At 43.2% G+C, this 12419-nt stretch overlaps 1 protein-coding gene across 1 annotated transcript in view; it reads left to right on the top strand.

Annotated features, from left to right (window-relative positions):
- The first annotated feature begins 10767 nt into the window (after positions 1 to 10767).
- Positions 10768 to 12419, top strand: part of SLC6A17 (solute carrier family 6 member 17) — a 65673-nt gene continuing 64021 nt past the window's right edge. The window contains exon 1 of the mRNA XM_021000881.2: positions 10768 to 11768. The gene's annotated coding sequence lies outside the window, so the exon portion shown is untranslated. The remainder of the gene's footprint in view (positions 11769 to 12419) is intronic.

Raw genomic sequence — 12419 nt, 5'->3', positions numbered from 1 at the left:
GGTCTTCAAAAAAAAATCTGGGCTCGCACGTCATAAGAACATAGGATTTAGAGCTAGAAGACACCTTGGAAATCATCTTAATCTAATACCCTCATTTCACAGATAAGGAAATCATGGCCCAGACAGATCAGATTTGTTTCAGTTGGATACACCTACACTGTTCAATAATATAATAACAGCTGGTATTTACATAGGACTTTAAGGCTCACAAAATGCTTGGCATATATTAACACCTTAGCTCACATGGGTCAGGTGGTTCCCTAAGGACAGTCCGGGGAGGCTGTGTGCTGCATTACGCATGTGTAAGAGGATATGACTCCTGATTGGCTGAGAGATCTCTGAGTCCAGCTGCTGCACAAGGCAGATGCACTTCAGAAAAGGGGTTTAAGGAAGACATTAAGGAAGTCAAGCATCAACCTTTGAATGGGATACTGGATATTTCAAAGCTACAGACAGGGAGGGAAGCCAGCTCCCACCATTGTCCTTGGTTCTTATCACCTGTAACCCTAGAGACCACTAAGAACAGACTCTCTCCGGTGAGGCCATTGTCTCTCTTTTGCTCCCAGTTGAAGAGGTCATTTAACCTTGTATATTCTACCATTAAACCTAAACTGTATAACCACTCTGATTTCTGTTTAGTTCTTATTTTGATAAAGTTTACTGGCTATTTGTGGTTGCCTCTGGTGTAAACAGGGTTTGATAGGAAGGAGCTAAACTGCTGAGGACATGCTGTTACCCTGCCATTAAGAGTAACCGGGGATTGATTGAAGAAATTGGAGATTTTACTCAAAGAGAAATCTTGGGGTAGGAGACACCAAGAATATGGTTGTTGTTATTGTTTAGCCATTTCGCTAGTGTCTGACTCCTTGGGACCCCATTTGGGATTTTCTTGGCAAAGATACTGGAGTGCTTTGCCATTTCTTTTTCCAGCTCATTTTGCAGCTGAGGAAACTGAGGCAAACAGGGTTAAGGGACTTGCTTCCAGGGTCACACATTTAGTAAGAGTCAGGCCAGATTTGAACTCAGGAAGATGAATCTTCTCGACTTCAGGCTTACCACTGTATTCCCTGAGCCACCCTGCTGCCCTTAAGAATATGATTGCTTCCTTCAAAAGTTGGAAGATCATCAGGAAGAAGGTTTAGTTCAGAAGGAAGAACCAGGACAAATGGGGAGAAGTTATAGGGAGGAAGATTCCAACTCCAAATAATGCTAAACTTACTAACAATTATTGTTGTCAAAAGGTGGGATTAATTAACTACCTCAGTAAGTAGAGAGCTGCTCATCATTGGAAGTGTTCTTACGATTTAGAGCCATTCAAATCATTTTACAGATGGTCAAACTGAGGCTCAGAGAGGCTCAATGATCTGTCCAAGATCACACTGGTTCGCATGGCAGGTAGATGATTGCTGGAACATCATAGAGGAGATTTCTGTTGAGATACAGTTTGGACTGAATGACCTCTGAGTGTCTGTGACTTTGTTACCTATCTTGCATGACACATCTTGTGCCTACACAGCTCTCTCCCCATTCTTGCTTTAGTCATTTGGCAGGTCTGACCTCAGGTTTCCAATGGAGATGAAAGGACACTGAGATTGAATGATTTGCCCTGAGTCACATGGAAAGGAAGAATCAAGATCATAATTTTGTGCTCCCTACTTCCTCAGTACCTTCTGCCCCTTCCCCTGACTTCTCCCCACCTCCCTTTTGTCGATTCCCTCACCCTGCATAAATCCAGTAGAAGCACCTTCCACTTCTCATTGTACCTTGCCCACCAGGGGATTCTGGTTCAGGATTCCAAACTTTATAATAATATACATCAGGAGCCTTTGGAGGTGGGCTTTGACTTTTACAGATGATCAAACAAAGGTTGGAGAGATAAAAGGATTTGCTTAAAATGGCAGCAGAGCCTGGGAATCCAGAGAGAGCAGGAAAGATGCTAGAGCTGTAGTAATGGGTGGACACCACCTTCCTGAAAACAGATCCAAAGTTACACACCCTTTTCAGTCCTAGCCCTGATGCAAGATAGGTACATCCAGCCACGAAAGCTATGAATCCAAGACTTGATTGTATCTGCTATGTGGTAGGCGCTTTTTTTTTTTTTGAAGCAGTGGGAGTTAAGTGACTTGCCTCATATACCTAGTAAGCATCTGAGGCCAAATTTGAGCTCAGGTCCTCCTGACTGTATGGCTGGTGCTCTATCCACTGCGCCACCTCGCCACCCCCATGGTAAGTGCTCTTTAGAGATACAAAACAGTCTTTGCTTTCAAGAAAGTTACCATCTAGTGTTGTTATTGTTGTTCCGTCATTTTCAGTTGCATCTGATTCTTTGTGACCCCATTTAGGGGCTTTCATGGAAAAGATACTGGAGTAGTTTACCATGTCCTTCTCTAGCTCATTTTACAGATGAGGAAACTGAGGCAAACAGGATTAAGTAATTTGCCCAGGGTCAGACAGCTAGTAACTGTCTAAGACCAGATTTCAACAATCTAGTAGAATGTGATAAGTGCATAGTAGGGGCCAAACAAAGAGGGATTAAAAGGTATGACCTTCAGAAGATCATTGAAAAACGTGTTCATTAAAACATTTACTACCGAGATCAACATAATGACATAGGGAAGAGGGGTAAATGTTTTGTACTTGGGTTCAAAAAACCAACTCCGTAAGTACAACATGGGGGAGGCATGAATTGACATCAATTGTACTGAGAAAGATCTTGGGGCTTTAGTTGACTTCAAACTCAATAGGAGCCAGCAGTGTAATGCAAAGAAGATATTATTTCACTGCATTAAGAGGGGAATACTTTTTAGGAATAGAGAGGTGATAGTCCCCACTGTACTGTGTCTTCATTATTTAGAGTACTGTATTCAGTTCCAGGCATCACAATTTAAAAAGGACATAAACCCCAAAGGAGATTTAACAAGGAAAACTTAAATATTGAGTGGGTCAAAGAACAAATCAAAGAAACAATTAACAATTGTGTGAAAGAAAATAATAATGATGAAACAACACACCAAAATTTCCAAGATGTACCTAAAGCAGTCCTTGGGGGAAAAATCATCTCTCTGTAAACATACTTAAATAAAATAGAAAAACAGATGATTAATGAACTGAATAAAAAAACTGCATTAAAAAATTAGAAAGCCAACAAATGAACAAACCTAAAATAAGCACAAAAGAGAAGATATTAAATATTAGAGGGAAATAAATAAGAAATAAAAATTCATAGGAAATATAAATAAAACTAAAAGTTGATTCTTTGGAAAAACTAATAAAATGTATAAATCTTTAGCTAACCTGATTAAAAAGAGGACAGAAAATAAAATCAAAATAGCAAATGAGCAAGATGAAACCACAACAAAACCAGAAGAAATAAAAAGAACAATCAGAACTTATTATATTCTATCAAACCTGAGAACACAAAAGACATAGAGGATTACCTTTAAAAGTAATATTAAAAACTCTCAGAAGTCCACATAGAGATCTTAACTCAATCTCAGAAAATGAAATAGGACTAGTTGTAAAAATCTACCCAAAGGGGGGAGGGAAATCCTTGTCCTAATGGACTCACAGCAGAATTCTATCAAAGTTTTAAAGAAGGATTAATGCCAATACTTCACAAAGTATTCTCAAAATTTGAGGGGAAAAAAGCACCCTACCAGAATCCTTTTGTGAGATAAACACAGTTCTAATACCTAATCCAGGGAAAGATAAAACACAGAAGGAAAACTATAGGCCAATATCATCAATGCATATTGACTCAAAATTTTTCAACAAAATCCAGTCACATTATAGTGATTTATCCCATAAATCATATATTATGTCCAAGTCAGATTTATACCAGAAATGTTCAAGGATGGCTCAACATTAGAAAAGCAATCAACATGATCATATTAAAAACGCAAACATACAAACCCACAAGATCATTTCAATAGATGTAGAAAAAGCCTTTGCCAAAGTGCTTGACTTTGCTTCCTGGAGATACACAATGATGGGTCATATCTTTCTTATGTGCCTCAATTAGAGTATGAGTTCTCCTTTTTTTGTTTGTTTTGTTGTTAGTCCTTCATTTTCAAAGAGGACCAGTGACATCACAGGTGATTTCTCACACGTTCATGAATTGGATTTAAGTGAGGCAGAGTTACACAAAGCTGTCAGCCTCGTGTTCTCTTCCCGAGTTATCAAAGTCCAGTGGCAAGACAAAAGTCAAAAGCAACACATAGCAAACACTTAATTAATGTCTTTTCATTGCTTCTTTCCCTCTTCATTCTATCTTCCTTTCTCTCCCTCTTCTCTCTGGGGAAAGAAGCCTACACAGGCCAGAATGCTTTGTGAATACAATTTGTTTAAAACTCAAAGGCTATATGGGAACATTCAGATTTTAAGCCTGTGTGCCTGCTGTCCAGTTATCAAAACCCTCTGCAACTCATCTTTTATTAGTCCTCATAAAATTATAAAGCAGCAGGATATCTTCACCTCCCCCATTTTCAATCCTGTCTCTGAGATTTATGAAGAGGCAAATTTAGTGTGGAGGCAATCTTCAGTGAGCATTACAAGAAAAAATGAGGGGGATTTTTTGAGAAAAGACCAAGAGTTTGGAAGACCCTGGGCAATTGAGTGACATACCATTCTGCCTTGGGCGTCCTTTGCATCATCGTTATGTTGTGATAGGCTGTTTGCAGGTTTTAGCATCAGTCTGGGTTATGCCTTGTGCTGTTTCTGAACCTTGCCATGTAGCATTTACCAGTTTGGGGATCAGGTGATGGTGAAACTGTAATACCAGATTTAATCTGGCATTGACTATCTGGGTGGCCACAGTTGAGCTTCAGATTTTCGTCCAGAGAAAAGGATATTGTTGGTGGGACATTAAGCATTTCTACCTTGAGCCACCCAACACCAGAAGAACTATGACTCAGTGGCAAAGAATTGGAAATTGAGAAGATGTCCATCAACTGGGGAGTGGCTGAACAATCTGTGGTATATGATTGTAATGGAACACTATTGTACTATAAGAAATAACAAGCACAAAGCTTTCAGAAAAACCTGGAACGACTTACATGAACTGATACAGAATGAACTGAGTAGAACCAGGAGAATGTTGCATATAGTAACAGTAATATTGTACAATGTTCAACTGTAAATGATTTAGCTCTTCTCTGCAATATAATGATCCAAGACAATTCCAAAAGACTCATAATGAAAAATGCTATCCACCTCCAGACAAAGAACTGATGAAGTCTGAATACAGATTGAAGTGTACTATTTTCACTTTATTTTTGTGAGGGTTTTTTTTTGTCTGTGTTTTCTTTCAGAAGATGACTAATATAAAATATGTTTGGCATGATTGCACATGTATAACCTATTATCAAATTGCTTACTGTCTCAGGAAGGGGGGAGGTCAGAAGAGAATTTGAAACTCAACATTAAAAAAAAAGAATGTTAAAAATTGTTTTTACATGTAATTGGGAAAAATAAAATATTATTCACAAAGATGTAGATTTAAAAAACTACATTCCGGGTTACCGATGTCACCTCCCTCTATTCTTAAGATGCTTACATTCTTCTAGAGGGATATAATGTGTGCAGAGATAAGTAGATAGAATATAATTTGAAGATCAAGAGGGCATCCAGAACTTGGAGGAATCAGGGAAGGCTTCCCAGAGGAAATGACACCTAAGCTGAGCCTTGAAAGAAGATAAAAATTCTGAGAGGTGGCACTGAGGAGGAAGTGTGCTCCTGGAATGAGGGGTGGTTTGGGCAAATGCCAGCAGGCAATAGATGGAATATTAAGTTCTGAAAACAAGTAATGGTCCAGTTTGGCTGGTACATAGAGTTTGGGAAAGGAAGTAATGTGAAATGAGGCTGGAAAGGATTAAAAAAAAAACTTTCACAGCTCATTCTACATATCAATTGGCAGTACCTGGCCTGTGACATCAGAAGTAGGAAACTAGGCCTGAGCCTAGTATAATATGTATTTCTTTCTCTTCTTCTTTGCTGACTATCCAGGTGTGTTTGGATGTAACTAGGAGTCATAAGAGCCTTGTAGAACATGGATGCTAGGTCAGCAAGGTTGTGTTTCGCTGGATCCCTTTCTTTTTCCAGCTATAGTCTAGTGGTGATTTCCCCTGAAACCCAAGGCTCCTATACTTCAGTTAAATTTCAGGTGTATCCTGTCCCCTCTGAGGACAAAGAATTTACCTAGTTACACTGTGTTGATGTCAATAGGCAGCTAGGTGGTGAAGTGGATAGGGCACAGAGCTTGGAGTTAGGAAGATTTGAGTTTGAAAGTAGCTTCAGACATTTACTAGCAGAGTGACCTGAGAATGTCACTTTAACACTGCCTACCTCAATTTCCTCATTTGTAAAAATGGAGATAATAATAGAACCTAACCTGGTACCTGGTTGTCATACGGATCAAAAGGTCCTATGAAAAACTTTTCAAACCTTAAACTATTCTTATAACTATTTAAACTTTTTTATTTTATTTATTTTAATGATATAACTAACTATAACTATAATTACTATAACTGTTATAAGTAACTATTATTATTATAAGAGGATGCAATGAAGATATGTGCAGGCCTATAACATGGCCACTCGGGTCTCCTCTGATTTGGAATTTGCCACAGCACACATAAGGTCCACCCAGATCTACTCAGCTCTGCCAGTTCAGCAGACTGCCCTGAGTGGCCCTGAAATATTGCATCTTACGCTGCTTTATACTCAGGACAAAAGAAACTGAAGATCTTTATAAATATACCAAGGAAGGATAAGTAGACCCTTGGAAAAATTCATGGGGTACACAGTGGTTACCCCTATGGATATATCAAGCAGTCACTTTAGCTTTTTCTTTGTATCTTCCCTTAATCTTCATCCCCAACCCCCACCGCACCCCATTCACTGAGGGAGAGGCCTGATCTGACTAGGTTATCTCATGTGTTTATGTGCTTATTCTGGTTTCTAATCTGACACCAATCATAAAATGATTAGGATTTATTACTCCCAAGTCAGATCCAGATCCTTCATGCAACTGCCAAATTAATCCGCCTTATGCAGGAATCTGGTTCTGTCAATCCCCAGCTCAAACATACTCAGTGGCTTCCTTTGCATCTTGAATAAAGTTCAAACTCTTTTGACTGATATTTACATCAGTTTACCTTTTCAGTCATATGTCATATTGTTTTTCTCTATGTAATTGATGCTCCAGTAAAATTGGGTGTTTTTGCTACGCAGTGGGGGTAAGTGACTTGCCCAGGGTCACACAGCTTGTAAGTGTTATGTGTATGAGGCCATATTTGAACTCAGGTCTCCCTGACTCCAGGGCCTGTGCTCTATCCACTGCGCCACCTAGCTGCCCTATGCACCAGTAAAATTGGACTGGAGGCATCCAGATGGTGCAGTGGATGGAACACTGGGCTTCAAGTCAGGAAGACCTGAGTTCAAATCCTGCTTCAGACATTTACTAGCTGTGTTCTGCACAAGACCCTTTGCTTCTCTTTATCTTCATTTCTTCACTTATAAAATGAGGGGATTGAACTCGTGACCTTGAAGGTCCCTTCCAGTTCTACATCTACATCTATCTGTATCTGTACCTATGACCATTTGGTCCCTACTTCCTGTCCTGGTTCCCAGCTTAATGCCAATAGAATATAAACTCTATGAGGGGAAAAAACCCCTATTTTTCCTTTTGTCTTTATGGTCCCAGTGCCTTATATCCATTTATTCATTCATTAGTACTTTTTAAGTGACTATTATGGGCCAGGCATTATGTTAGACATTGGTGATACTAATCAAAAACAAACCCACACCTGCCTTCAAGGAATTTACATTCTTGCTCTGGGTAAACATCCGATAAATGCTTTTGGATTGTCACATTTGCTTGCTCTGCTTTCTGTCAAGGGTTCCCCCCAACCCCCCACCCCCTTTCCCTTGTTTGTTTGCAAAACTGCTATCCCTTTCTGAAAGCCCAACCTAACTGCTACCCACTAATGGAACTTTCACTGATCCCTCCCGCTGCAGCAACCTTCCCGTTCAGGCCTCACTGGGCACATGGTTTTGTTCCTCTCAAATGCGCGTAGATAGTTTGCATTATACTTTTTTTTTGCTACCTTATTTTCCTTCTAGACTATAAACTCCATGAGGACCCAGACCTATATCTTATGTAAACTTTGTATCTTTCCTAGAAAAGTGCTTTGCACACATCAGATGATGCATAATAAATGTGTATTGAATAAAAAAATAAGATTTTGTTTTGTACTTGCTTTATGTCTCTATTTCACCAGCTATGAAATCAGGAAAACATTTTAAAATTATATGTTGTCTTGCACCAGAATGGTAGTCTGTCTGATTCAAGTATTTGCCTCATGGAACATCCTACCACTCCTGCAGCTTGCTCACCATGGAAAGTAAGCTCCTTTTGAGGGCTGGGACTGTTGTTTCTTTTTTCTTTTTGCTTGTATTAGTGTCCTTAGGGCTTGATACAGCGCCTGGACGTAGTAAGTGCTTAGTAATTTTTTTCCTTCTTTCTTTTGCTTCTTCCTTCCATCTTTCCTTTTTTCTTTCTTCTTTCTTTCCTTCCCTCTCCCCTTCCTTACATTCCTCCTTTCCCTCCTTTCTTCCATCCCTCCTTCCCTCTTTCCCTCTCTCCCTTCCTCCCTCCCTCCCTTCCTTTTTTCCTTCCTTGAAGATGCAAATATAACAGATAAATATAGACTTGATTCGCTTCAGTTTCCCCTGGCAGAAAGCCATGCCCAAAATTTCCCACCAATTACTCACTTCTGAAAACAACTGGAACAAGTATGCCTAGGTTTCCCTTGTAAAAGAGAGAGAAAACAAGGCTCCGGGTTGGCACTGCTAAGGTTGCCTTGCCTGTTACTGATCAGCAGCAAAGATCCAGAGGAAAAGTAGAGAGCAGGGAAAGGAGACTGGTCAAATATCCCACTTCTTCCAGGGATGAAACACTCAAGACCTGGATGACTGAGGTATGTAACACCAATGCAAAAAGAATGGTTCAATCAGTCAACCAACTAACAATAGGGTGCTAGGTGCTGTGGAAGATACAAAGAAATGTGAAATAATGGTCCTTCTGTAACAATCAACATTTATACAGCCATTTAATGTTTGCAAAGCACTATAAATATGCAATAGCCAGCTATAGGCTCCCTCCTTCCACTCAAACTAGAACCAGGCAGGTTGGGTACCACAGGGGTGGCTGGTCCTTAGGTGAAGTTTCCTTTAACAATCAAATAATAAACTCAGGATAATAAACTCAGTTCTTTAGCAAAGGTGTTTACTCAAATAGCACACCAAAAAGAGTAATTAAAAAGCATCTCTTCCCTCACTCTCCTTCAAATACCACAGAATCTCAAGGGCCTTAGGGGATGTCTTGGACCTTTCAAGTTTAATTCGGAGTGTGGTATTGTCCACAGAATTGCTCTGTGGCCCAACTGAGCTGGGTCATTTCAGGGTGCGGTGGATCGGGTGGACAAATGTGCTGCTGGCCTGAGATAATGAAGCAGTCCATTCAGCCATGCTCTTGCCCTGCTGGACTGGACCAGGCCCCATAGACTGCTCTGACTGGGTCAGAGCTGCCCAAGTTAGGCCTGGTAGGTTGCGCAGCTACTGAGATCTTCCCAGCGTGTGGCTCCTTTGACAGACTGGCTAAGAGCTGCATTCTCTTCAGCTGGAGAACTACAACACAGTTCCAGATTGGCAGAAACACCCTTTTTTTTTTCCTCTTGGATTCCTTAAGACTCTTTCGGCTTAGAGGTTATTTGCCACCAACTTAAAGGACTTGAGAAGAAGATGGAATCTCCCTTATGCAGACAATCCTAGCTACTTCAAAAACCCTCTCCTTTATCTTACCTCAGGGTGTTCGTTCTCAATTCAGTCAATTATGCTTCCTATGTTTCTTTAAGGATCTTATGCAGATAAGTGACCAGGAACAAAGCTATGAATGAAGTCTGTACCCTGGAGGCACGTTCCTTGTCTAGCTGGCCCCTTCATATACTAATGAGTAATTCAAGCCGCAGTCCTTTTCCCCAGTGGAGAAAGTCTATATTGCTTTCTGTTTTACATTTCAGTGTCTGTCTTTTAGGTCCCTAAAGACCCCAGCTTTGATTAGACTCTACTAAGCACTACCTTTTAAGCCTCATCCCAGACCTGTGAGGGTGGCACCCCATTATCACCTCTATTTTACAGATGAGGAAAACTGAGGCTCAGGGAGGTTGTGATTTAGCCTTTATCACCCACCTAGTAAGTGAAAGAGGCAGGATTCAAACTCCGGTCTTCCTGACCAAGTCCCGAACTGTTGTGACCCAACTTCACCTCGACCAAAAGGTTTAAGCTTTAGTTGGAAAGAGAAGAAATGGACTCATGAAAAGTTTACCTCCTAAGAATCAAAGGAATAGTGGTGGTAGTCGTTATTTAGTCGTGTCTGACTCCATGGACCATAGCACTCCAGGCCCTTCTATTCTCCACTAAGGAATGATACAGATCTTAAGTGCTTTACGTGTTTGGAGGCAGGAGAGGTCACCTGCTGTTAGGATGCTCGGGGGAAGGCAGTAAGTAAAAGGATTTGATTTGGTCCTTAAGGCATTGACATCAATGCTATAGGCGGAGAAAGCAGAAAAGGGAAAGGGGCATTTAGGGTCAAAAGAGCAGAGGCAAGGAGCTGAGAACGCACAAATCGCTTTAAGGGAATGGTGAATACTCCAGTTTGGCTAGATTGGAGGGATTTTGTCTAAGTCCGGGAAGTCCAGAGCCAAGAAATGGGAGGCTACCTCTCCTACAGGGCTTTGATCAATGAGGCACAGGATCTGAACTACAGCCTGCTCTCTCTGGAAACCTAGGAAGCCTTAGATGTAGAGATAGCCTTACTGGCACCTGCCGGATGTATGTGTACCCAGGCGGTCATTGGTGAGTGCTTGCAGAGACAACCATCTGAAGTGTCGTGAATGTATTCCTGTTGCTGAGAAAGGAAGACCAGCAGATGTTGGCCTCAGCTTGGGCCTCCATCCCCACAGATGGATACTAGCGCACCCCTCCTCTCTTCCCACTCCTCAGCCTCCTGTCCCCATCCAAGCTCCGTCTACAGCACGCGTGCCTCTCCCATTGACGCGGGACCGCGAGTGAGTCAAGCTTGCGTCACGAGCTCAGCGGAAAGAGTGGCCTTCCGGAAAACCAGGGACAGTACAAAGTGCCGCTGTCCCCCGTGCTGATAGGGGAGTCCAGACACAGTTCCAGGGCTCAGGGCAGGGCTAAGCTGAGCAAGGCACAGGGTGCACATCTCCAAATTAGGCAGCCTCACTTCGGCTTTTGCCGGGAGGAGGGAACCGTGGCCAGGGACCTCGCCATCACCGCCGCCACTACCTCCATCACCATTTTCAGGCTCTTTGCCCCAGTGGCGACTTCGAGGTAGGGCCACTCCAAGCAAGCCTGCACCAGCTCTGTACAGCAGCCCCTGGAGCAGCTGGCCCAGGATAGCTTGGCTGGGGAGGATTGGCACTCCTGAACTGGAAGAGCGAAGTGAGGGGGGCGGGGGTGCTTGTCGCGTGCGCCGGCGCGCGCAGCTCCGCCTGGAAACGCAGCCCCGGGGCTCTGGGCAGTCTTCCTAACGCCGTGCTGCACCCAGACTGTCGGGTGTCTGGACAAGGGTGTGAATAAGCGAGAGCTTGGAGCTGGGGACCCAGGACCCAGCTAGAATCTCAGCTGCCCCGGCTGCGCTGAGTGCTGGCCACCAGGGCGGAGGCTCCACGGAGTCCCCAGGACAGGTGAGTTGATGGCCGCGGCGCTGTGCTCCTCCCTTCTTCCTTCCCCTCCCGGCGCGGACTGTCCTCGGAGCTGGATCGAACATTTCCCTGAGCTCTGGAGTCTTCGCAAGGGTCTCTCGTTGCAACTTTCCCTCTGGGCCGTAGCATTGTCCCATTCACTGTTCTCCCCCCCCCCCCCCAGCCCATAACTCCACGTTCTCTCCTAGCAAAGCTCAGGCTGCATTTTTCCCCCAGCCCTTTTCCCTGAACCTGCCCAGCCAGGCCTGGGAATGGTGATGCTGGAAGCCCTCTCCCCAATCTCGGTGTCAGGCTTTTCGGGCTCCGGTCCCTCTATAGCTGCTCCCACGTCTGTTGCCTGGTTACTGAGCTGACCGCTCTCTAAGGGGCAGAGCACGGAAGTACTCTCTGGGGCGGGGTGAGGGTGGGGGGCGGTGTCGAGGACGCCTGAGTTCCCTAAGGAGCCTGGAGAGGGCAGCTAAAATTGCTCAGGCCCGAGGACAGGACCGTAGGACCCAGGAGCTTACTGAGATCCAGGGGCCCACCTCAGCACAAAGAGGTTGCTTCTGAGGTTGCACCTCCCTGGATGGGAGGAACAGTGGCCACCCTGAAACATGGGGTCTGCTGACTGCAAACCATAGGGACCCCGGCTTC

This window comes from Phascolarctos cinereus, unplaced genomic scaffold (genome assembly GCF_003287225.1).
Source record: "Phascolarctos cinereus isolate Bilbo 61053 unplaced genomic scaffold, phaCin_HiC Scaffold_5;HRSCAF=322, whole genome shotgun sequence".
Classification (NCBI taxonomy): domain Eukaryota; kingdom Metazoa; phylum Chordata; class Mammalia; order Diprotodontia; family Phascolarctidae; genus Phascolarctos; species Phascolarctos cinereus.
Note: the sequence above shows the minus strand (reverse complement) of the source record. Positions and strands in the feature narration are given on the sequence as shown.